Source organism: Gallus gallus, chromosome 2 (assembly GCF_016699485.2).
Source record: "Gallus gallus isolate bGalGal1 chromosome 2, bGalGal1.mat.broiler.GRCg7b, whole genome shotgun sequence".
Taxonomy (NCBI): domain Eukaryota; kingdom Metazoa; phylum Chordata; class Aves; order Galliformes; family Phasianidae; genus Gallus; species Gallus gallus.
The window spans coordinates 45,261,250-45,285,739 of NC_052533.1; the positions used below are offsets into that span (position 1 = coordinate 45,261,250).

Consider the following 24,490-nt stretch of genomic DNA (forward strand, 5'->3'; position numbering starts at 1 on the left):
TGAACACATACTTCCTGATCTTTCTATGTGGTTTCTCAGAATTGTGTATAGATGAGGAAAGGTTGCTGATACACAGAGACATATCACATTGGTGCCTAATAGGATATTTTGAGCCTGTGTGTTTAGGGAAGGCTGCAGGGTGATAGGGAGGGATGCAGACACCTGCTGGTGTCAGTGCAGTCTTGTCATCTGGGGAAAGGAGGTGAACAGGGCAACCAGGAAAGCTGAGTTTAGCTCTGGTTCTTGAACAGAGGCTCATGAGTTTGAACTGCTAAACAGATTGCCCACTTCACAGGTCACTGCTGATTTAGGAGAGTATGGTAAGGCTTTTAAGCCCAACTGGCTGAAGATTGACCCTGAGAGCTCTTTCTTGGCACCTACAAGCAGCCTGCTTTTTGGAAGCAGTATGCTCCAGATGTCACTGATTTTGCACATCTGGGAAGGAGAGTGCAACAAGGCTGGACATCTGCCCTGTGATCCCTGGAGCAGGGTTTTGCCTGCAGATTACAACCTTGAAGACTTGCAGGGAATCTTTGGCTGCAAAGACAGGTATTAATGGAGAACCTAGGAGTCCTTGTGGGCAACGGTAATAATGAAGGACCTAGGAATCCTGGTGGACAACAGGATGGTCATGAGACAGCAGTATGCCTTTGTGGCCAGGAAGACCAATGGTACCCTGGGATGTTTAAAAAAAAAAAAAGCATGATCAGCAGGTTGTGGGAAGTGGTTCTACTCCTCTACTCTGCCCTGATGAGGCCACATTTAGATTACTATATCCACTTCTGGTCTCTCAGTTAAAAGAAGACAGGGATCTCCTAGGAGTCCAGTAGAGAGCCACAAGGGTCATAAAGAGCTTGGAGTATCTCCCCTATGAGGAAAGGCTGAGTAACCTAAGTCAGTTCAGCCTGGGGAAAAGAAGACTGAGGAGGGTTCTCATTAATGTTTATAAATACCTAAAGAGAGGTGGGACACAAATGGGTAAGGTCAGACTCTTCTCAGTGGTGTGTAGCTATAGGGCAAGAAGCAGTGGCCTAAAATATGAACATAGGAAGTTCTATACAGACATGCAGAAGAACTTCTTTATGGAAAGAGTAGACGAGCACAGGCTGCCCAGAGAAGTTGTGGAGTCTCTTCCTATGGAGATAATCATGACCCATCTGGATGTCTACCTGTGCCACCTATTGTAGGGAACCTGCTTTAGTGGGGGAGTTGGATTCAATGATCTCTTGAGGTCCCTTTCAACTCCTGCAATTCTGTGATTCTGTGAATAAATAAATAAAAAAAAATTAAAAAGGACTGCACAGTAGGTTGTGATGCAGTGTTCAAAGCTCCCTAAGTGTGAGTCCCTGCCTGCCTGTGCCCAGTTCAGGAGATCATTCCCTGTGGAAAAACCTGTCCTGGAGTTCACTGGGTCCCAGCACCTCTTCCTCCAGCTTCTTGCAGCCCTGGCCACTCCAGTACCAGTGGGAAGCTGCCTGGGTTCGAGATGGCCCCACAAGTCATCTTCTAACTCTCTTCTTGCCCCATGTCCAAGCAGAGTACCACAAGGCAGTGCCCACAAGTTCTCTGGAGTCTATCATTTGACATATCAGGCCTGTTATGCATGTGGGTGCTCCCTATCCGTTTTTCAACCCTAAACCTTTCTCTTTTCTCAGTAGTTCTCCATTCTTTGTTTCACTCTAGCCTTTTCCTATCCCAGAATGGCTGAGGGCTTGGTTAGGACGGATTGAGGCTTTCAAAGGGCAGCACTAAAGGATCCCTGCAGTCTACCAGTGTAAGGCCTTTGGTCTCATTAAAGTTACAGCTGAATCACAAGCATGCTCTCTACGTGCGGATGAAACTTCCCTTTTCCCAGCCCCTACCTGCAATATAGTATTCTTGACTCCCATAGTGGCACTGAAAACCAGACCATCAGAATATATTGCGTTACCTATAACGTTCCCCCTGCCTTCTCTTGCCCCACTCTCACATCCCAGAGAACCTCGGACCACGGCTGCACTGCTGTGGCTCTGGGTCATGCAGTTTTCCTCATTCTTTGCTGGCTGCAAAGGCATAAGAACTGCTGCTGCATCCTGCTCATGCAGCAGGATCAGCAGAGCTACTGATGGAGTTTGCTTTCTGCTCTCCGGGCTGGAGCAGCTGACAGATGTTTGGAGGATTTCTTGTCTCTGGACCAGCGCTTCATCTGTTCTGAGTTATTCAAAACACAAATAGTGAGTTGGCAGGAGTGAAACCTGCTCAGAACTGAGATGTCAAAACAGAAATATATTTTTAAAAAGACAAGTGTCAAAAAAAAAAAGAAAGAAAAAAGTATTCATGTGATTTATAGCAAGATGTATTTAAATAGTTGAGATTTTCTTCTTTTAACCCCTTGAACTCCCACCTGAAATGACATTCTTCTATATCTATATCAATTTTCATGCTTAGATATATGAAGGATGTTTTAGGTCTCCATTTTGGGCTCTACTGATAGGTGGACTGGCCATGTTTCCAAGGTGTTTGGAGTACTTGCTAACAACATAATTTGGGACTATCTTGTCAAATGTACTGTTGCAGAGCTGTAACGTGGTCCCGAAAATGCAGTGAGCAATACTGTTGAGCAGAGTGGTGGAAGGAACAGTCAGTGAAAAATAAAATTACTAAAAAAAATAGTGAGGAGTAGGGGACAGATAGGGAGGAGAAGGCTGTAGAAATGAAAAGCTTAGGCTTAGAGGAGAGAAGAGGCAGAGTTCCAAGTCTACATCAGTATAGATAGAATAATTTTGCGATCTGGTAGCAGATAATGCTTCTCTGCTGGCTCATTCAGCTCCATATGCAAAGTAAGGCAAGACTGGTAGTTGATATCAAAATGAATTGGCACCAGCGCCCTCTGAAAAAGCATGCACTCCTTCAGCTGAGTTGCCGTCTGCAGGCTCTATGGTACCAACTCCTGTCATACATAGAGGAGTAAGCATAGGAAGCAAGTAGTTAAATAACCAGAGGAAGCAAAATGCAAAAACAGATGATAAAAATGAAATTATTCATTTTGTCTTCTTTTTAAAAGTGATGATTTTTTTGGAGTGGAAAAGCAAAGGAAAAAGCAATTCACAGAATCACAGAATGCTGAAAAGTGTCATCTCCTGTCCAAATGTTATTCAGTTGGAGTAAGAAAGTAGTCTGTGGTAGGATAATATGAGCATAGAAGAAGGGTATAATCCCATCATTACTCTGCACTAATAAATCAGTAGAGTGCATCTTTGTCTGCTTTCAGCAGTTGCAGAAATACATCTTTCTTCAGCTACTGATGCCATACGTGTGTTTCACATGTGGGTGCCATCACTATCATTTTCTCTTCTGCTTATAATTGTTATCAGGACAGACATACAGTGATACGACGTGATATTATGATAGTCTATGACCTGCGAAGTTGCTGCATTTTCATCTCAGCATGCCTTTGGTGACAGCAGATAATTGCTGTGTTGTCACCGCTTGTTGTTGTGACAATGTGCTAGATAGGAGCACTTATTATTTTTGGATGTTTTCTATTTTCATGGCAAATAGTACTGATGCTCTAGCATTTTCCACTTTTGTTAAGGTCTGATGTGAAACTGAAGGCTCTAAATGTATATGCTTAGTGGATTTATGAATTACAGTTTTGAGCTTGCAGCTCTTTTATTACCTTTGCAAGTCTGGACTGTGACTGAGTGCCCATTCCTTTTTCTCTCCAGCAGATGGATGGCTGTGCAACCAGGGCCCAAGCTAAAAGCAATGGCACTGGTTTTATTTTCACATTAGCATAACTCAGCTGACTTCAGCCAACATGAATTTTACTGATATTAATATCAGTGAAGAAATGATCAAAATGTATCTGTAGGCAGTGGATATTTTACTGACTTCTTCTATGTCCTCTTTATCTCTTTTTTTTTTAGTTTAGTGTAAGGAGATGTTATAAATTCTTGCTGTCCCTAAAGAAAGTCGGTAGCCTGGGAATATGCTGCTTTATTTTTTAATTCTGTACAAAGTAGTGGTGATATTTACTTGCGTTAGATTTGCAATGAACATCAGTTTTGATCTGTTTGTGTGGATTTGGGGGTGGACACTGCTCAAACATTCATACTTAAAGCATTGAAACTCTTTGTAACCTATTGCAGCTGAGGTCAGAGCTACTCCTACTGAGATAGAGGGTAAAAAATTGGTGAGTGGGCGTGAACAGGGAAAAGACAGAAAATGATATTTTTTAAATAAAATAAATAAATAAATGCAAACCTTGGCAATCTGTATTTCACGTAATTGGATCCATATGGTGGTATGTCCTCATTTTTTGACTCCTACATTTACCTGGCAGTTCAGCCACTGAAGGTGTTTTGGCCTGGTGCTTGGTGCCTTGTGAACTCTATTCAGAGTAACTTGGGCTGTAACCCTGGCCTTGCAGCCAGGCTGCTTGCTGACCTGAAGAGTGTTCTGCTGCCCCTGGCTATTCCTGCTTGTCGTGCTGAGCAGCTTATGAGGCAGAACCAGCATATGGAAGCCTGGATCTGAGTCCAGGAGTGTTGATCTGCTTGAGGGTAGGAGGGCTCTGCAGAGGAATCTGGATGGGCTGTATTGATGGACCACATCCACTTGTATGATATTCAGCAAGACAAAATGCCAGGTGCTGCACTTGGGGCACAACATCCCCATGTAATGATACAGGTCTGGGGAAGAGAGGCTGGAAAGCTGACCAGTCGAAAGGCCCTGGGACTGCTGGTAATCAGCCAGATGAATGTGAGCCAGCAGGGTGCCTAAGAAGGTGGCCACGAAGGTCCATGGCAGCCTGGCCTGCACCAGATGTAGTGTGGCCAACAGGACCAGGGAAATGATTATCCTTCTGTACTTGGTATTGGTGAGGCCACACCTTGAGTGCTGTGTTCAGTTTGAGCCCCTCGCTACAAGAAGGGTTTGAGCTGCTGGAACACATTTAGAGAAGAGCAAGGAAGCTGGTGAAGGGACTGGAAAACAAGAGCTGCGAGGAGCAGCTGAGGGAACCGAGGCTGTTCAGTCTGCAAGAGGCTGAGGAGAGGCATCATCGTTCTCTACAGCTACCTGATATGAGGCTGCAGCCAGGTGTGTGCCAGTCTCTTTTCTCAGGTGACAAGTGATAGAATGTGAGGCAATGGCCTCAGGTTGCACCAGGAGAGGTTTAGATTGGATATTGGGAATAATTTCTTCATGAAAGGGATAGTTGAGGCTTGGAACTTGCTGCCCATGGAGGTGGTGAAGTCCCCATCCCCGGAGGTGATTATGAGAGGTGTGGACATGGTGCTGAGGGTCATGGTTTAGCAGTGGAATTGGTAGTGTTGTGCAGTGATTTGACTGATTGATCTTATGGGTCTTTTCCAACAGAAATAATTATATAATACCATGAAATATGAATCTGTAATGAATCCATAGTGATGGGCAAGGACTCTTAACATGGGAAGTTGAAAGGTGTGTTGACTGTGAGAGGATGCTTGTGAGACCCTTGCATACATAACCCTCCTGTGCCATGGAACTAGAAACTGGGAACACTTCTGAGTTGGCAGTCAGCAGTACCAAGATGAAATGACACTGTCCACGCCTAAAAAACATTCAGATTTTTGTTCCCTCCTCATTCATCTTTGTTTTAGGAGCACTTCATTTTAAATTGATTTTGTTATTAGTGGATCTGCTCAGAGGCAGTGCACCTGTTACGTATATTGAGAAACTGGCTCGAGACTTCAGCAGGAGCAAGTGACAGTGTTTTAAATTAAACTGTCCTCACTGCAACTATCTTTCTTCTTTCCTTTATCTCCCTACCCAGCCATAAATAACCAGGCAGCAGAAGGCAGGTAGTGTTATAAATTGTCAGGCTACACAATTGCATCATGTTCTGCATTCTGTTCTTCTTCCTCATTATCATCCATTTTAAACTAGAAGTTCATGCATTTGTGGCTCTACCATGAGAGGGTGTCAAATAAATGGGTATGTGGCAATTATTAAAGAATACAGATATACAAAAATGCATTGATAATGCTCAGCAACCCCAAAAAACTTGTTACTAATGAGACAGTAGTGCTTTGTTACTGTCATATAAAGACCAAGAGGAGTGAAGTATAATGTGAGCAAGAGTGAGTATTTCTCATACCATCTCATTTAAAAAGATGAGTGCTGTTTTCATTTGCCATAGTGGCCCATGATCTATTAGCCCTGTTTCCCTTATACAGTAGGTGTTCTTCTAATAAAGATCTTGCTTTACTTCTCAAATGTCTGTATATCATCTGTCTGGTATCTTCAGGGTGGTTCTACTACACAGTTGTAGGCAGGAATGGAAGTGAGATATAGACCTCTTTCTATCCAAAGTGTTCAGCCAGAAAGGCATGGCACAACATCTGCTGGGAAACTGGGGTGTATGACAGGCACTCAATCCTTGGCTGGCCCCATCTTTTTTGGGGGGTTGTCCTCCCTATCCACTTTTTATGGCATTTCAGACCACCTTAGTCTCTGTCCCTCCCCCTAGATAGGTGTTCTGCTATATTTCCAGAGGCTCTTTAGGAAGCATAACCTGTTTTGCATTACAGTTACTTTCTTAAACATGGCTTTGCTATTGTTTAATGTACATAGGTCAGATTTGAGTTGCATAAATGTGCCCACATTGGTACCTACAGCTTGTTTCCTACATCAGGGCTGGGAAGTGAGTGTGACTTCCCAGAAAACTGCTTCCCATGCCACTCCAGGCTGCCATAAACATGTGAAAAGGATAATCTAAACTCCTTTTTGATAGTATCCATTTTGCCCAAGGAGACAAATAACAGAACAGCATACACGGAGCAGTTACTTAAATGATTACTATCACTAAAAATGTGCATATCCCAAGGCCAAAGTATATCCTTTGTCTGCTTTCTACCTGTACCTAACACATAAAAACGAGTTCTGTGAACAATTCACAACTTTCTTGGAAGAAATAGACAGAACAGCAACTAGCCTGTCAGAAAAATTTCTACTCTTCTACTGTCCAGAATATCTCAGGCAACCTTAATTCATGTCTTAAGAAGTGTAAGAAGACAAAAATGTATTTGCCCTAAGCTGTCATGTTTGTTAATACACCAAATGCACATGTGAGCTAGCTTGTAGGTGAAGGGGACTTCAGTGGGGCATGGGGGGTGGGTGGGCTTTTTGGTGCTATTTGTTTCCTTTTAATCACTAGCAAATGCTGAAATGTCTAGTCATGCTAGGCAACCAGAACTTCTTAATCATGCTGCCCATTTCCTAGTAGAATTGTCTGATTGTTTTATGGTTTTCCATTTTGGATAATCTTCTGACATTTTACAGAGCCCCACAGACCATACGTACCCTGTTAGGGGCTTTATACCTGCTCTCTCCTCTGACTGCCATTGAGGTTTAGATGGACGGAGGTGTTTTGCATAAACAGTGATGGCACAGTATGATCCACAATCTTGTTTTAACAAACCAGGCTGACTTGTCAGATGGGTTTCTACTGCTGGGAGCAGACAATGAAACACTTGTTTTGTCTGATTTTTATAACTCCAGGAGTGGGGAACAAAAAGTGGTGTCACTGAAAGACTGACCTCAGTCAAATTGCTTCCACTTACTGCTTTTCTAAAAGTCTTTAGGATTGTGTTTTTGATGGTGACATTTTTTTGCATATACTTTTTGCAAACTCAAAAATTCAAAAGACAAATAAATCTGCTTTTACATTTTTGAGCCAAGCTTTCAGGCTATCTTTCACACAGCACTTTTTGTGCAGTGCCAATCTCAAAATACTGTACGGAGCTGTTGAGAAAGCAAGCTGCAGTACAGTGCTGCTACTCTGCAAACTAATGACATCCAAGAGGCAGCATGATTATCTTCATATTTCCTCCTTTTTCTTATGATTTCAGTGCTAAAATCACAGCCTTCAGAAGTGACTTTTATGGAAACAGCCATTAGTAAAACCAGCTTTTACAGGAGGAAGTCAATGAGCTTTATTATATTTGTGCTGCCTACTTCTAGGAAAATAAAGAACTATTTAAATATATGCTCTCACCCCATGTAAGGAATCACTGGCCATGGGACATGAATACCAGGCTGACAGCAATGATGTATTCTGGGATGGAGACTAATCAGCGGTTGAGTGTGTGTTTGCCCGGTTCCACGTTCCTCTTGCTAGTTAAGCTGACTAGTAACAGATACAGATGGGAGCAGAGGAAGGATTTGTTAACTGCTGTAACAATTCAGTCTATAAATAAACATGCTAAAGAATGAGCACTGTGAATTGGGGAAACACTGATACTATACATATATATAGTATATGTTTTTTTAAGAGAGACAAAGATGTCTTATTAGATCCAAAACTGGAGGTAGTCATGCTAATGAGCAGGAGATGATTGTAATAGAGCAGAAATAAGGATCAAAGTCAGTAATAATCTCAATTTGCTTTTGCCTGCTTACAAATAGGAAGCATTTTTAGAGGGGAAGTTGTTGATACAATGTGAGTTGGCCATTACAAGGTCTGCTAAGGGTGTATCTGGCAGCATCATAGGATAAGACTCACAAATAATTTGGGGGTACAAAGGGAACCAGGACTGAAATATAATTGTGGCTTGCCTGGCTGGTAATGTTGCCTTGTAGTTGCTCTCCTCCCTGTATTGTGAAGACATTTTCAGTGCAGCTGGAAATGCTGTTGCTAACCAACACGCGAATGTGAACACCAAGAATATAAAACCACTGACATTTTTAAAGAGAAAATGTGAAGGCTCTTCATCTGTAAGATATTTGTACTTGCTAATAGCTTCCGACAGTGATAAATATGTGAGTAGTATCATTTCGTATATGAGAGGTTGAAAATCTGAAAGGATTCCTTCGATTATGAACCCTGAGTGTTTTGAGGAATCCTGGCAGCGAGGAGGTCTATCCTGGCTGATTTGCCATCCAAAAGATCTTTTCATTTCCATGCAGATCTTTCTTTTCTCCCAGTTAGAAATGAGCAAAATAATTACAAATATTGGAAGTGGTTATATTTCAGGAGAATAGATCTTGCTTATTGAGAGATCGCTGTACAAGCCATAACGATGCATCCAGTCAAGCATCCTTAATAAGCTCCTGATGCTCAGCTCCATTTGTGCCAGATGGCGACTGGGCACAGCTATGGGAGGTGAAAGTTGCCCTTCAAAGCTGGATGTGTAGCAACTTGCAGTTCACCTGTATGCCCTATAGTGCTTCACAGGACCTGTCTCTACAGGGGAATTGAATTCAGGCTATTGGCTGGTCCTCAGTGCCACGTCTCCCCACGTGACTTAGGGAAGCTCAGTCAGTGTTACCAAAAGAGGAATGAAGACAGAGATTATTGCAGTATATGGATGCCTGAAGAGCAAATGGAGAGAGATGTGTTCCTTTTTATGGTGTTGTTTTCAAATCCGCTTTCTTTTAAGAAGAGACAGAATAATCTCAAGGTTCCCCTAAATCATCCTTTAAATCATCCAATGTGTCTTTCTGAGAGTTAACTGGGATTGGACTAGGTCTGGCTTGAAGTCTTTTTGTTTTGTCATTCAGAATAGCTTCTTTTTGAATATGTTCCTTTGTGTTAAGAAGCAAACAGAACCTAGATGAATGTACTCATACTACAGCAATTCAGTCCTCTTTCCTATTAGATATATTTCAGATGTACCTATGCTGTTTAACCTCTATAATTGGAGCTAAGTCCAAGCTAGACCTGAGATACTTCTGTAATGCCCACAGGACTGAGAAGCATCACTGCCTTTCTTTAAATGCCAACCTCATCACCACTTGAGGTGACTGCAGGACCAGGTGATATCCCATTAGCCCCAAGGAAAGGGTCTGTGCATAGCTATCCTTTTTCTGCCATTGTGAGTTTCTCTTCCTTTGACCCCTTAGCTTTATTGGCAGTTTATATTGGACAAGTGTTGAGGCCACTGGGCACCTTCACATCAAGGCAGTACAGCAAGCTCATATGCCACCCTTCTGCTTCCATGCTCCCTCCGTCATTTTTTCTTCTCTGAGCTGGCACAATTTATCACCACCATCTTGGCTCATTAGGACTTCTTAATTCTTCCTCTTGCTTCCGTTGGGCTGTTACAACATCCAAGGGCATTTTTAGGCACCTCTCTAAAGCAGATCTACCATCTGATTGTTTTTAACTTTATTATATTTTTCTTATTTTCAGGAGCAGTCTTTTCTGCTTGGAGTGAAAACAAGCTGTGCTTGAGCACTGCTTCACATCTCTAAAAATAAAAGTTGGCTTTCAAAGTACACGCACTCCCTCTCCCTCTGCTTCTCCCTCTCCCTTCCCTCTCTCTGCTCACTTCTTTCTGCTAGAAAAGAGACGGGAGGGCTTTCTTGGCAGCTACTGGAGATGGATCTTAAGTGGTGCACAAGTGCACACATAGCAATTTGGCACGCAGCAGGGGCTGGGGGTGGGAGGCATTTTGGATTTGTCAGCTCATCGGTACAGCTAGATTCTTGTCAAACAGCAGAAGTTGCACAAGTCCCTGGTGACTGAGATTGCAATTGGCAATGCTGAATCGGTCTGGAAAAGCAAAGAAGTCAGGCCATAGGACCATTTCTTCCTTCGTACTCTATCACAATTTGCTAACAAGGTTGCATTCTGGTGTTTTTGTGTCAACACCCATTCTCTTTCTTGTCTTATGTGCCTCAGTTTTATGTCAGTTTTGTCATCTATTTTCTGTCTGTGTCTTCATTTCCCTGCATTCACATTTCAGCAGTTGTACTAGTTGTGGTTCTGTTATATTAACTGCTGGGAAATTTTAGACCTTATTATGGCCAGCATGTACTTTCGTCTGAAAGAATTTTTGGCAAGCACAGAGATTTCCAAAAGGCATATATACGTGCCACAGTTAGATGTGCTGCTCCAGAACTGTAACCAATACAGTGCTGAACCAGGAGTTGCCTTTGCCAATAGTACTGTTGCCACTGATGAAACATCAATAACCTATAAAAAAAACCTCAAACAAACAAGCAACAACAACAACAACAACGAAACCAACAAAGAAAAACCCACAAAAATGAAGTGTATTGCATTCCTGGTCTAGGATTTGAATCTATTCTGCATAGCATGATATGAATTTCTACTGATAAGATGCTTTTAAACATCAGGCTGGACGTTAAGAAATACTACTTCTCTGAAAGGGTGGTCAGGCACTGGAATGGGCTGCCCAGAGAGGTGGTGGAGTCACCGACCCTGGAGGTGTTCAAAGAGAGTTTGGATATTGTGTTGAGGGACATGGTTTAGCGAGAACCATTGGTGATGGGCGAATGGTTGGACTGGATGATCCTGTGGGTCTTTTCCAACCTTACTGATTCTATGATTCTATGATCATAAACTCCTTTTCTGACTTATTTTTTTTCCCCTCTGTTTGTGTATGACTCAGAAATACCCTTTCTTTTCAGGATTACCAGCAAAAAGCATCAAAGCTTTTTACCTCTGTGCTGTTTGGGAGTTGTGCTTTCATCTGCTGGTAAAATGTACAGTGTTTTTATGAAAATGTTTGACTTTCTTTCATGACTTGCTTTAATTCATGCCCTGTACGTTTCTTTAAGATATCTCAGTAGCAGGCCATTCTAACCATAAGATTGGGTTCCTGCCTTGACCTTTGCTGTTGTAGAAGATGTTGAATCCTAATGAATGGAACACAGGGATCCTAATAGATTCATGTTTTTGTATATTCACAACCACTGTCTCCAGCGCAGCATGGTGAGGGGGTGCTCCTCTAGCAGTAGGTTGTGCAATGTTCTTAGGAGTTATTTTAGAAATGATTAAGCCAATCTCTCATGTAAAGATCAGCCTAGGATTAATTTTATGATAACCTGAGTCAGAATGTTTTGGAAATCTCATCTCTGGACTTGAGCGGTTCAGAGGAGCTACTGCTCAGGCTCATCACTCTCAGCACAGCCCTACACTTTACACACATTCTGCACATCCAACAGAAAAGTGGTTGTGTTATTATTTTTCAGATGAACTGATACACTTAGGGAAACAAAACAAAAGAAACACTTGATGATTATTATTAACCAAAGATAAGAATAGATCTGTGTATATCAAAATATTCAAATTTCTGTTTGGGCAGTTAAAGGGTGGATAACAGAGTTCGAAAATAAACCTCTGGCTTCCAAATTAAGGCATTCTGCCAAATTGAAGTCCAGTTGCTGACTTATATGACTTATTCCCTTGTACATACTGACTAGCTTGAGTTTTGCTTTTGTCTCGTTCATAACAATTTATCTATTCTACTAAAAATAGCAAGAGTTTGCAAACATCAACTTCAGAGTGAGCTGTTGCTGTAGCATAGGGCTTTATGCTGGGTTCAGAAAGGGAAGGGACCGTTGTTTCTTTCCACACACCGTGTTGCAACTCTAAACACCAGGTGTTCTGGTAAAAGGAAAAAAGAGGATTGATACAAGATGTAGGGTAAATTGGCTCCATCTTCAGTGTAAACTACTGACCTGGATATTTACAAAACCACAGAATCATAGGGGTGGAAGGGACCTCTGGAGATATCATCTAGTTCAACCCTGCCGCTATAGCAGATTCCCTAGAGTAGGTTGTTTAGTGCTACTGGGTCAAAGTACAATCGAGTATACCCAATTACAGATATTTGGAAACTTACAGTGAAAACTTGAGGCACTTCCATGGTGATACAAAAGCCAACAGTGGCTTTTTGAATGTCTAAATCTTGTGGATCTGATCTAATCTATTTTTGTTCTCTTGTATCCTTGGCTGCAGGTTTCAAAGTGGAACAGTACAGAGGTTGGAGGGGCTAGACTGAATAATACTTATATTTATACTGTCTCTTGTGAGAGCACAATTCAAGCTAGGCTGACGATATCAGAGGAGGCCATACATTCCCTAGAAAATCTGTGATACTATTCAAAAGGAAAAATCAAAATGTGTGTGAGAAAATTCAACAGTAGGATAAAATCTCTTGAGGGAATTACATGCAGGTATATCTACTGGAGCAGATCCAACTTTAGCCTCATGCCAGAGCCTGAGTAGCTTGTTTCATATTGTAGGAGCTTGCGCAGCATTGAGTGATGATACCAGCTGTGCTCAGGTTCTTAAATTACAGAGAGATGGTGGCCGTAAGGGGACAGGCTGTGCCTGCAGGAATGGTTGGCTTGCTGATAAACCGAAGAGCAGAGGGATGGCAGCTGAGGCTGAAAAGTAAAGAAGTAGTTTCCTGAATATCTCTGTTATTTATTACTAATCTTCTGGAGAATATGACTTTGCATGTAATTTTTTTATTCTGACATGATTACCTTCTGATGACATATGTTGGCAAATAGCCCCATATACAATATAAGTGCAAAGGAGACAGCTGAATCCCAATGCACCCAAAGGTGAGACAGTGCCTTACCTTCACTCAAGCTTTGCAGCTAGCTTCTGTCTTCACTTGGTCTTAAATTGTTTGTGATGAGTAGTCTAGCTAACGTCGTACTAAAACATTTCCTGAAATGGATATGTAACCCGTGCCTCAGCAGCAAACATCCTTCATTAAGCTGATGTCTGATGCTTTCTTCTTTTAAGGAAAGCTGTAATTTTCTTCCTCAGTCAGCTTAATGCCTTTGAAAGAAACTGAATAAAGCAAAGAAAAATCAAAGATATTTGTTTATATAGGTGGCTACCCATGGTTACTTAACATACTGTGTCACATCAGGACAAACCAGGCTTCCTACATTCCACTTTGATATGGACTACAAGGGTTGCAATAAGTCAATTTGAATCCACATTCCTTAACAGAAATGTTCTTTTCTCTGGGAGGCTGGATTATGTAGCTCTCATCACCTGACATCTCTTCTCTGAAAGGCTGTAAAATACAAGGAGAATGTTCGTAACTTGCCAATAATGCCATTTGAAAGATTTAAATACTAAATATGTTTTGATGATTTGCTCTAAAGATAGATGTTCCGGCAAAATGAAAACATTTTTTTTTTTTTTTTTAAGCCGAATGACTCAAATGGTTAGTCAGGGTAGAGAATATTTGGCTATTGCAGGCTGGTGAGCCCATCGAGATTCAGTTGGGTAAATAAACAATAGAGCTCGCGGGGAAGGAGAGAACCTGCCCAAATCCTGGCCTGATCTCTATACAGCTATCAAAAGAGAGATTTGGCTGCACAAATTAATCAATTTCCTTTTCCCCAGGGATCAAAGGGGTTACTCAGAGAATGCAAGGGGGATGTAGGGATTCATCTTTGTCACATTTTCTCTCTAATTTAGCTGTCTAGGGAGCCTCCCACGTTTTGCAGAAGTGGAAACATCCAGTTTAATTTCATCTTTCTCAGACTGCAGTAGCTTGCTTCCTCAGAAGCCAGGGTCTCTCTCCATTTATTCTCAGTGTTTGTCCCTTTAATTCTTCTACAGTTTCACAAGTGCTTCTGGTATATTTTGTAATTTTAGCTTATAATCACATTTTTCGAAGAGGCACCATCTGGTTCCTGACATGGCTTAAAATAACAATCCAACTAACACGAACCCTGCAGCAATGCTTTGTGCCCTTCCCAACCCCGTGTGAGAGTGTCCCCACCTATATTTCTTCACAAATGCTCCACCATCCCTTCTGATAGATAGGTAGAACTCTTTCATCTTGAACTGAGTCGTTTCAGGCAATCAAAATGGATGCGTTAAAAAAAAAAAAGCTCACAGCCAGGACAGCAGAGGATCTGCTGTGAACTGCTCAGTTGGATATTTGGAGCTGGAGCTCACGTTCATATTTCAGCTGCCCTCTGGTGCTTAGCACTGCAGCAGTACACACCATCATCATGGCCCCAGTGCTCAGAGATCCCTGCAACGGAGCGGCGAGAAACTGAGCACCGCAAAAATTCCTTTAAAAAGAAAGAAGTGGCCCAGTGCTGTGAGTGATTTATTTTAAGCAGGGTATGTTAAGTGCAGGTTACGTGGGATGGGAAGTTTTCTTGGTTTTGACTTTTATGAGCTACTTATAGCGCTGGCCTGTTGTGCCTTTGCACTGCACGCTAAGTGTGTCCTTGTGCTTTCTCAGTGGCCCCGAGTCATGCCTGGCATTGGGTAGCATGATGCTGTGGGCCTCAGTTTTGCCTGCTGGAGGACGAGAGATCCTCAGTGCTGAGGCAGCGGGGGCAGCAGGTACTGACGTACCCTCCTCTGTTCGTGGCTGGCTGTTTTAGGAGCACCGAAACAACCACTGGAGAGAAGTTTTGCCTGACGTGATAAACTGGACGGGACCATGCAGGGCTCTGGAAACTATGTCCGCTTCCTCCAGCTGATGGGGCCGGAGCACTTCACTACTTTTTGCTTCCCCTTTAACTAGAGGCAGAGCAGGACAGTTATTTCCCTAAGGGCTGCTCGGTGGCCAGATCACGCTCCTTCCTGGCTAATATTAGCCACACAGCTGATTGTCACGGTTCATGCCCCACAACAGGTGCAGCATGGCCACGGCGCTGGAATCCGGCCCGGCCCAGTGCCGGCGTTGGCAGCGGCCTTCCCATTATATCAGGAAGGGCCATATCCCGTCGCCGCCATGCCCCAGCCCCCCCGACTCGCCTCAGCTGTCTGCAGGACCTGGAGCCGGACAGAGGGTGCCCTGGAAGAAGCAGAGCTGTTGGTCTGAGGTGTGGAAAGCCAGCGAGTCTGGATGCGACCATTGCTGCGTGGCGGACAGGGTAAGGAGAAGGCCTCAGCACAGCCCTGCTGCTTGTTGGGGGGGGAGGGAGGGGGGGAAGAAGGGGGTAGGGAATCAACTGAAAAAAAAACAGCCAAAAACTCAGTTACCAGCACTGCAGTTGAGCAGATAGGGGTTGTATCTGCTCATGTGTTGGTCCTGGTTTCTTTGCAGCACAGCAAAACACGAGCACTTTGTTTTTTGCATTAATTTGAATTGGTGTTCTCTAATTTTAGAATGCTCCTGTGCAAAATTACTTTCAATTCCAGTGGTGATTAGATGATGATGATGTGTTTTAATAATAAACATGGGAGAGATATAGAAAAAGAAATCAAATATGCTGACTGCACTTGTGGGAAGGGAGGTGAGAAGTGCTGCTGCTCCGAACTGAAAGTATCTGATCTGCCTGCTCTGAGATGCACGTATCCTTTGTTTTCTTTTTGAAACAGCAATAGCTTCTTTTGGTAAAACCAGCAAAATGTTGTGGTGTTTACTGAGTATAAAGTTTGGAGAGGAGGAGGGAAGCACCTCACAGGGCACTCTGCTTCCTGCTGTGGTTATGTGACCCACTACCCAACCATGGGGAGAGGCAGGGCAGGCAGGCACACCAGAGGAGTTCTGCTCTGAGATGATGACCAAGGCACAAGATTGGCTACTGCAGTGTTCCTAGACAGCTAGATTGATGCATAATACACTGGCACCAGGGGGAACCTCTCCCTTGGCTTTGGTAGACTTTGGATCAGCGCTGTCCTCACTATTTCTGTCTATAGGTGAAATTATTTTCTGGGAAGCTGTGGAATGAGTAAGCACTATCTAGACCAAAGAAACAACACAGAATTGATAAGGAAGGTCCTGCCTCACAAGCATCGGGTGTCTCTAGGCACAGTTTAGGTCTAAGTTTCTTTCTCGGAGAGATTTTTGCCTGAGACCATAAAATTAAGAACATGTTCTTTAGAAGACAGAAGGAAACTGCCTTATTTCAGTGCTACTCGCTACAGTTGTGTGTTGAGTTGTGCCTGAAGGCAGATAGAGGTTCTCTGTTGCACACAGGAATTTCTCTGGGGTCTGTGGATTCTTCCTGGCACTACCTCTGACTGAGGACACAGTGCTACTGTAACTCTACTACTGTCCTGCTGCTAGTCACCTCTCACAGCCGGTGCTGGGCTAGGGACCTGACATGGTGGTTTGGCAATGAGGACACTATGTAAACTATGGTAATCCCATACATCTCTTACGCCCTGACTCATGCTTTCAGCCAAGCCATTCTCTGGCTCCCTGTCTGCTTCACAGTGCCAGTTCAGCCTGGTTTCTGTTCCCCATACTTTATGAAGCAGAATTTGCTGTACCTCAGAACAGAGGAGATGCAGGAGCTGCTGGGCAGGACTGGGTCAGGGCTAAGTGCTGGTGTCATGCTGACAGGAGACATGCTAGAAGCACAGAGAAAATACATGGCCATCTCCTTTTGAAAGTCATGTATTTGCAACTTCTAAAGTGTCTCTCCAAGCAGCTTGCAGAGAGGTCATTTGCAAGTTTGCTGCCCTCTTTTAAATGCAGTTTATAAGTGGATTTCACAGCCAGTAAGGTCCCACAGGAGAGCAGCAGTCTGGGTCCCTGCAGAGCTGGCTTTATTGTCTTACAAATTATCTTGTGTCCAGCTAGGGAAGAACAGGTGAGCTACGTGGATCTCCAGTAGTGCCAGAGACACAAATCACAGATCCCAAAGACAGGGCAGCATGGCATTTTGTTTGTGGTTCTTTTTTGTTTGTTTTGTTTGTTTTCTTGTTTGTATTGTGTTTTTTTTTTTTTTTTAAACCATTATGGGCAAATGCTCAGAGTTGCGGAAGTTTGAGAAAGATGCATCTCCTGTTGTGCACGTCGCTGATCTTGGATATGAGTTAGAGGGCATATCCAAGTAAGTTTTACAATTGACTTTTCATACGGTCATGCAGTCATTGCTCTATCTGCATTATTCTTTTATTATTATTATTTTATTAAAATTATGTATCAGTTTCATAGGAAATTGGCATTATGTGTTTATGGGCTTCTGTATCACATTAGGTAGTACATTGTTCTCGTAACTTACCCTGCCATCATAATCTAGTAATTTCTTGGGTATTTAGCTTGTAATATCACTGCAACATAATGAGAAAATCCAATTACATTTCTAAGCAGCATAGGAATCCCCTCTGATACTGTAAACACATTACTTGGTCAAGTTATTTTAATATGGTGATAAGGAAATAGAGTAATATACTATAATAACATGCATATTAAGGTACTGAAGAAGACAATTCCTTTTGCTTCATCAGCTATTACAAACATCTGCTATATAAAATCCAGGCCATAGGAATATATGCATGTGTGCATTTGAGAATATCACTTGTATAACAGAACAGCATGGGCTAAGTACTCATGAAGTCAGCCCTCTTAGGATCCTGAACTGCTGCTGCTGAGGCTGGCAATAGCCAGCAAGTAAGCAAGATAACCCTCTGTCATATATTGACAATCCTGCACATCTCTGAATTTTTACAGGAACACTCCTTTCCCTTTCTGACACAGAAAATCTCATGATGGTCTGTCTGCTCTTCATCAGGGTCCAGAGACAGAGAGCAAGGGAGAAAGGCTGTTTGGCAGGGAGGCTGGAAAGAGAAGACTGGGACAGATTTTCCACCAGATGCTCCCCAGAGCAAAGGCAATTTCCAGACAAGTTTATTTACAGCTACAGTTGTGTATTGTTTACAAACTCACACCTCCTGAAAAGCAAAAGAGGGAGGGAAAATTACTGGAAACAGAAAAAAAAAATGCATGAACAATCTTACTGGCTATAGAGGCACTCCGGTAGGTTTTGTGACCCGTCCTTTGGGGAAGTCTGAGGAGGGCATACCCACCTGGAACTGAGCCTGCTGAGCCTGTGCCTCCTCTTCTTGTCTCATTTGTTATGAATAGCCTTCATCAGCAAGCCAGGACAATGATAACATGTTCTCAGTATGACTGATTACCTTTAAATAGCTTTGTCTTGAATACAGTGAGATCTACCTAACGTTGGGTTTTCCGGGTTATTTTCCTAGCAAGTTCAGACATCTGTTCCTTGCTGCTACAGACATGATTGTACCTTTGCTTACACGTCCACTTCTTCCCCACAGCAGTTAAGGAAGGTTAAATAAAGGTCTGTGTAAGCCAGCCTTTGGGCTAAAGTTGTCAGCAGTGCATGTGCATGGAGGGGAGGATGGGAAGGTAGTCTGGCTCTTACCAGGGAATGAAAAATCCATCTGCTATATATATTTATTTAAGGAATGAGGAGGTGATGTGTTTACAAAACAGACAGGTTGACACTTCCTACATTAAAGCAGTGTTGGTGGGGAAGGCTCATAAAGAAGATTCCTCTTTGAACCCCTTAAAAACGCGTTGGCAGCTCCAGGCAGGCCACACGGTAATGGAAGAACAAGATGGAAAGCAGCAGCAGGGCCCAGCACCTGCACGTGCAAATCCCTGCACAGTGCAAAGGCCCAGAGCTGGAGCAGGACAGGTGACTACCAGTGATGGATGATGTTGAGATCTCACAGAGAAACGATATAATAAATGGTTGGTCTGACACAGTAGAAAATGTTTGGATAGAAGTGACGGGTGATAAATAAGCTCATGTTGCTATAGATCCTCGAGGCTGTGCTACTGCAAAAATGCTTTCTGATTTTCTTTCTCTAAGGGAAAGAGGCAGGGGTTCATAGTAGGCAGGCATGAAGAAGCCGTTTGCTGCATGCAGTCGGTGTAATCTAAGGCTGAACCAGACCCAAGTCAAGTATTCCTGCAGCTGTAGGTTCTCAGTTGTCATAGCTAAGGTTACAAAACAACTTCCCTTGCATCTTGTCTAATGTCACCGTCTAGAGCTGAGGTTCCACTGTTGTATTTGTGGCTATAACACTTTGTTTTCTTGTACTCATTATCAAGACTGCTACAAAGATGGGGACACATTATTTGTGATGCATGGTGATACGCCAAGGGCCACAGACTCAACTTCTGCTCTTGGGTTTCCAAATGTTTCTATGTACCATTTGCTATAGTAATCAATTTTTTTTTTTCCTTTCTGTATGATTTTGTTTTAATTTGAATACAATAAGTAGGCCTCTGTTGCTGCTGCTACAGTGCTAAGTTTGGTGGGTCCTCCAAGTTAGTTTTTGCTGGATAGGTATATATTGTTTGGATGCATCATTACAAAAATTAATAAAGACCTGGATTAAGGAATCTGTTAATTGATTTGGTGATTTGGAAGCAGATTAGCTCAAGAAGCAGGTTAGCATAACAATTCTTGATTAAAAAAAAAAAACAAACACAAAGGAGTGGCTATGTTTCTAGCATTCTGTAGTAGCCACAAACTCCTAAAATAGGTTAAAAAAAAAAAGTGCCCTTTTTATTTTCATTATAAACACTGAAACAGTGCATAAAATGTTCTATAGTTGTTTTTGTTTTTGTTTTTTTAATGTAATACATGAATGGGTTAGTAAACAATCAAGGAATGAGACTGCTAAAAGAATCTGCATAGCTCCAATGTTTAAGAACAATGTGGTTTAGTGTATTTTCTGCAGGTCTCCTTCTGTGTAATGACAGCTGTCCGGTATTGACGAATAAATCAGGGGCCAGAGGAGCACATAATGATCCCTTCCAGACAGGGTGCTGGTATCTGCAATGGGACTAAAACGGACAGTCCAAGAGAGTTAGCATTTAAAAAACCATCACTGAAGTTAAATGGCATAGTGCATGAGGTTTCATACATCTGTATCAGAGTTTCAGAACCTGTCATTTCAGAAAATTTGTAATTTCAACACTTTCTAGTACACCTGATTTCATATCTCCTATTTTCTTAGCCATGATAAGGGTTTCCGGGACTTGGCAGGAGGGAAGATTATTTTGAAGCAGGCATGTTGTGACCTATCATTTGATTTACAGTACTGGGCAAAGGCCCAACAGTTACTACACAGACCTACTGAGTTCCAGCATTTAGAAAGCAAGATCTGCAAATGGAAACAAATATTTTTTTCCTGAATCTGTCTCGTAACTATAGTAGCTTGATGTGACTGGATGTATTTTTGCTATTTCCTTTGCTTTTGCAGTACGTTAAACCTATGCTAACTGGATTTTAGGATTACTTGCTGTTTAGCGCGGTATTGGTGTCATAGGATTATAATAAGAGACTTTTCAACCACTGGAATATACAATATTAAATCCTGCGCTATACTTTCTGTGGTATTGCATTATGTTCCCCACTCATTAATCTGTTGGCCTCTAAGCCCTGTGCTTCTTATGATCAGGTAACTGTTTTGTTACAGATAACCCTAATAGAGCTAAATCTTGTTGATAAGCAGGACTACCACATTTTACATGTAAGGAAAAGAAGGGGCTGAAGGAAATGCATGTAGGGGAAGTGGATAATTACATATGCAAGGTATTAGTTCCAAAATCACATTTACCTTAAGTATCTATTGGAGAGATAAAGAAAATTTCCCTAGAAGACAGATAGCTAATAGCACTGGTTCAATCTGTTTTGCTATTCTTTTTTTTATTTGCAGATTTGACATGTCTGGCAAAGTGGTTGTGAATATGGTTATCCCTAATTTACAGATGAGTGATCCTGGGTGATACAATTTGTTGGAGGTCAGAGAAAAAATTTTAATAGGGGAGCACCGTGTCTGCTGCCACCCATGCTGTGTTCTCTTTGACTTTCCAAATAACCTTTTTTACAGCCACCCATTAGTGGCTGTGAAAGAGGGTCGATATGGAGGGTCTAGGAAAGTGCTGCTCCCACTGCAGGCTGCAAGCAGCACACGCATATCTGGCATAGAATTTCAGCCCTACTGCTGTCTTTTTGCTGACAGCGCATTAACGAGCTGAAACAACACCACACTATTCCCAGAGCTGCATGGACATTACTAATGCCAATGAATAAGTAAAGCTTATCTGTTATGACATGAAATACTTGTATATTATGCACAGACTTGTGTATTATGCCAGATCTGGTGCTGTTAAATAAGGAAATCTCTCCGTGTTTTCTTTTCAGTCAAGAAAAAAATGCACAGAGGATGAAAAAATCAGTATTTTCAAACTGTGAACATGTATTTACCATATTTCTGAGGGAGATTGGAGGCTAAATACAAAGCCTCACATGACAATTTGAAGAATTTTGCTGTGAAATTAGAACTTCTTTCCATTTTCATGCTTTAGGCATCAGAGATATAAGAGCAGCATCAAATCAAGAAGCTGGGGAAGGGTGGGCTGAGCGGAGCTGCTGTTACCCTCCTGAGAGTGTCAGGCTGCTCTCATCAGCACCCCAGAAAGTAAGGCCCCACTGGCTGCGTGAGAAAAAGATGCGTGGATGGGCAGGAGCTGCCACTGGTGGCACTGGCTTTGTGTGACAGTGAGAGCAGGACACAAGGCCAAGAGCTCCAGGCACCAAGCGGGGTGAGGCAAAGAAACAGCCATGAAGAGTGGTGTTGGCTTCGGCATGACTCAGCCAATGTGGTGATAGCTCTAACATCCTTAGTGTGTTTGACTTCCAAAGGGAGGGGAAATTGCAGCGCAGATGATTTTTTTAGAACTTGTATCTAAGGAAGACTGTACTAGAAGAATGTTGTCGGGAAAACTCAGGGTTACTTTGTGGAGGTTTGAGCAGGTTCCTTGGCTGTACTTGGGTACACGAGAGAGGAGCTCTCAGTGTGCTCCTCATCACAAAATCTTCTCCATCACAAGGTGTCTCCACAGAATGGCGTGGCAGAGACAGGGTTGGTTTTGGTGGCAGGTTATGGGACGTTTTTCAAGCAGAGATTGCATGAGCTACAGCAGCCAGAGTAAACATTCTCATGTCTGGCCCCTGGAAAGGGAGATAAAGCAGTCTTAAACGGCCAGTTTTGTTGACAAATAAATCAGTTTGTGATACATGAGAGATCTGGTGCTTTTTGCTGAGAGAAAACAGATCTGTGCCATAGTAACCAGGTGACTCACTGCGTGGAAAAAGAAGTCTGAAATCAGAAAATGCCTTGTGAAAACTGTTCAAAGGCAGCACGGAGCTGATCCCATTGGTGTCTTGCTTGTTTCATTCTAAGTCACCGGCTATGGTCAGAGGCATCCCTGCACCACTCAGATTCAGAGCCATCAGCTTCACTCTTTGTCCCAGATTGTCTCATTGTGAGGAGGTAGGAGACTAAAGGATCATCTAGCTTAGATCTAGCTTAGGATCCAGGCAAGCAGCAGGGCTACTGGAGAAGAAACAGGACATAAGTACAAATAGCCCTCCCCATGCCACAGCTCCTCACTTTAGGGCACTTAGATGTGTAGGGACTTCCTGAATGGTGTGGCATCCCAACCACCGTGTTTGTTTGACATGTCCCTCATGAATTTGCTTTCAGGTTTATTTTATACTTTTGGCCCTCTATACCACTCTGTGGCAGTGAGTCACAATTCAATTATACCTTGTGTGAACAGGTTCAGCACTGCGTTGGAACCAGCAATTAGTACTTGCAGTGGTGATGCATTGAGACATTTTCCATGCGAAATGTACTTTTCATCAGCACTACCCCATGAGGGGAGCTGCCTGTTGAAGCTTGCAGGAGATAGCAGTTCCAAGGGGGAAGGGGCCAGTGCCAGCTGATGAGCAGCATCACAGTGAGAGGAGATAGCGAGGCACTGTCAGCGTGGGGCTGCTTGCTTTGTACTGCTTGGCACAAGAACAATTAAAAAATTCACGTTGCTTGCTGAACCCCAACTGCTTATTTGGTTCACCGTGGTCATGGAAACACCTGACCTATTTACACCTTGAGCAGAGCGATAGGCGGTTGGTGGAGGCGAGGTGGGAAAGGAAAGGATGCATTGAATTTAGATTTTGGAGACATTTAATTAAGACAATATACGTGCATAAATGCCAGGGAGGCACAATGAGAAGACACTGGTCTGAACAGGCCATGGCTTCTGTCTCAGCTCAGCTGCAGCTCTGCAGGCTCCATGAGCAAACATGATTTGCCCAGAGCCTGTGTTCCACATATGTAAAATAACATTCATCTTCTCGCCCAATATTTCTAAAGGTTTGTCACCGGCTTTCTTAGGTCTTAAGGGGATTCAGCCTTCTGTCACTTTGACAGTGTGCTATGTCATGCTCTCTCTGCAACAGCCATCTCTGTACAGGATTCTGTTCAGAGAAATCTGCTTGCTGTGACTGGGAAGGAACAGGAGAGTCTCATTCCGCACCTGAGCTGCCCATGCACCTTATGACTCTGTGGTACTATTTGTCTGTCTCCCAGTACAGCCAGGAAGATGGGAATGAACAGCACAAAGTTGTTTAAAAAGAGCATGGCCAGCAGGCTGTGGGAGGTGATCCTCTCCCTCTACTCTGCCCCAGTGAGGCCTCATCTGGAATACTGCGTTCAGCTCTGGGCTCCCCAGTACAGAAAAGAAGATCTCCTTGAAAGAGTCCATTAGAGAGCAATAAAGATAAAGGAGCCTTAAAGCATCTATAAGTCTATAAAGCAATAAAGGAGCCTTGAGCATCTCCCGTACAAGGAAAGGCTGAGTAACATGGGCCTGTTCAGTCTGGGGAAAAGAAGACTGTGAGGGTATCTGATCAATGTGTATAAATACCTAAAGTGCAGGAGGCAATTGGACAAGGCCAGGCTCTTCTCAGTGGTGTGTAGCGATAGGACAATCAGCAGTGTCTTAAACTTGAACATAGGAAAGTTCCACACCAATATGTGTAAGAACTTCTTTACAGTGTGGTTGACAGAGCAAAGGAACAGACTGCCCAGTGAGGTTGTGGAGTCTCCTTTGGAGCTATTCAGGACCCATCTGGATGCATGCCTGTGTGACCT

The 24,490-nt window shown here is 42.9% G+C and overlaps 1 protein-coding gene across 3 annotated transcripts in view; it reads left to right on the forward strand.

Annotated features, from left to right (window-relative positions):
* Positions 1-15,546: 15,546 nt before the first annotated feature.
* The window catches only part of ARPP21 (cAMP regulated phosphoprotein 21), a 187,208-nt gene continuing 178,264 nt past the window's right edge, over positions 15,547-24,490 (forward strand). For all 3 annotated transcript variants that reach the window (XM_004939497.4, XM_015281705.4, XM_040696063.2), the window contains exon 1: positions 15,547-15,645. The gene's annotated coding sequence lies outside the window, so the exon portion shown is untranslated. The remainder of the gene's footprint in view (positions 15,646-24,490) is intronic.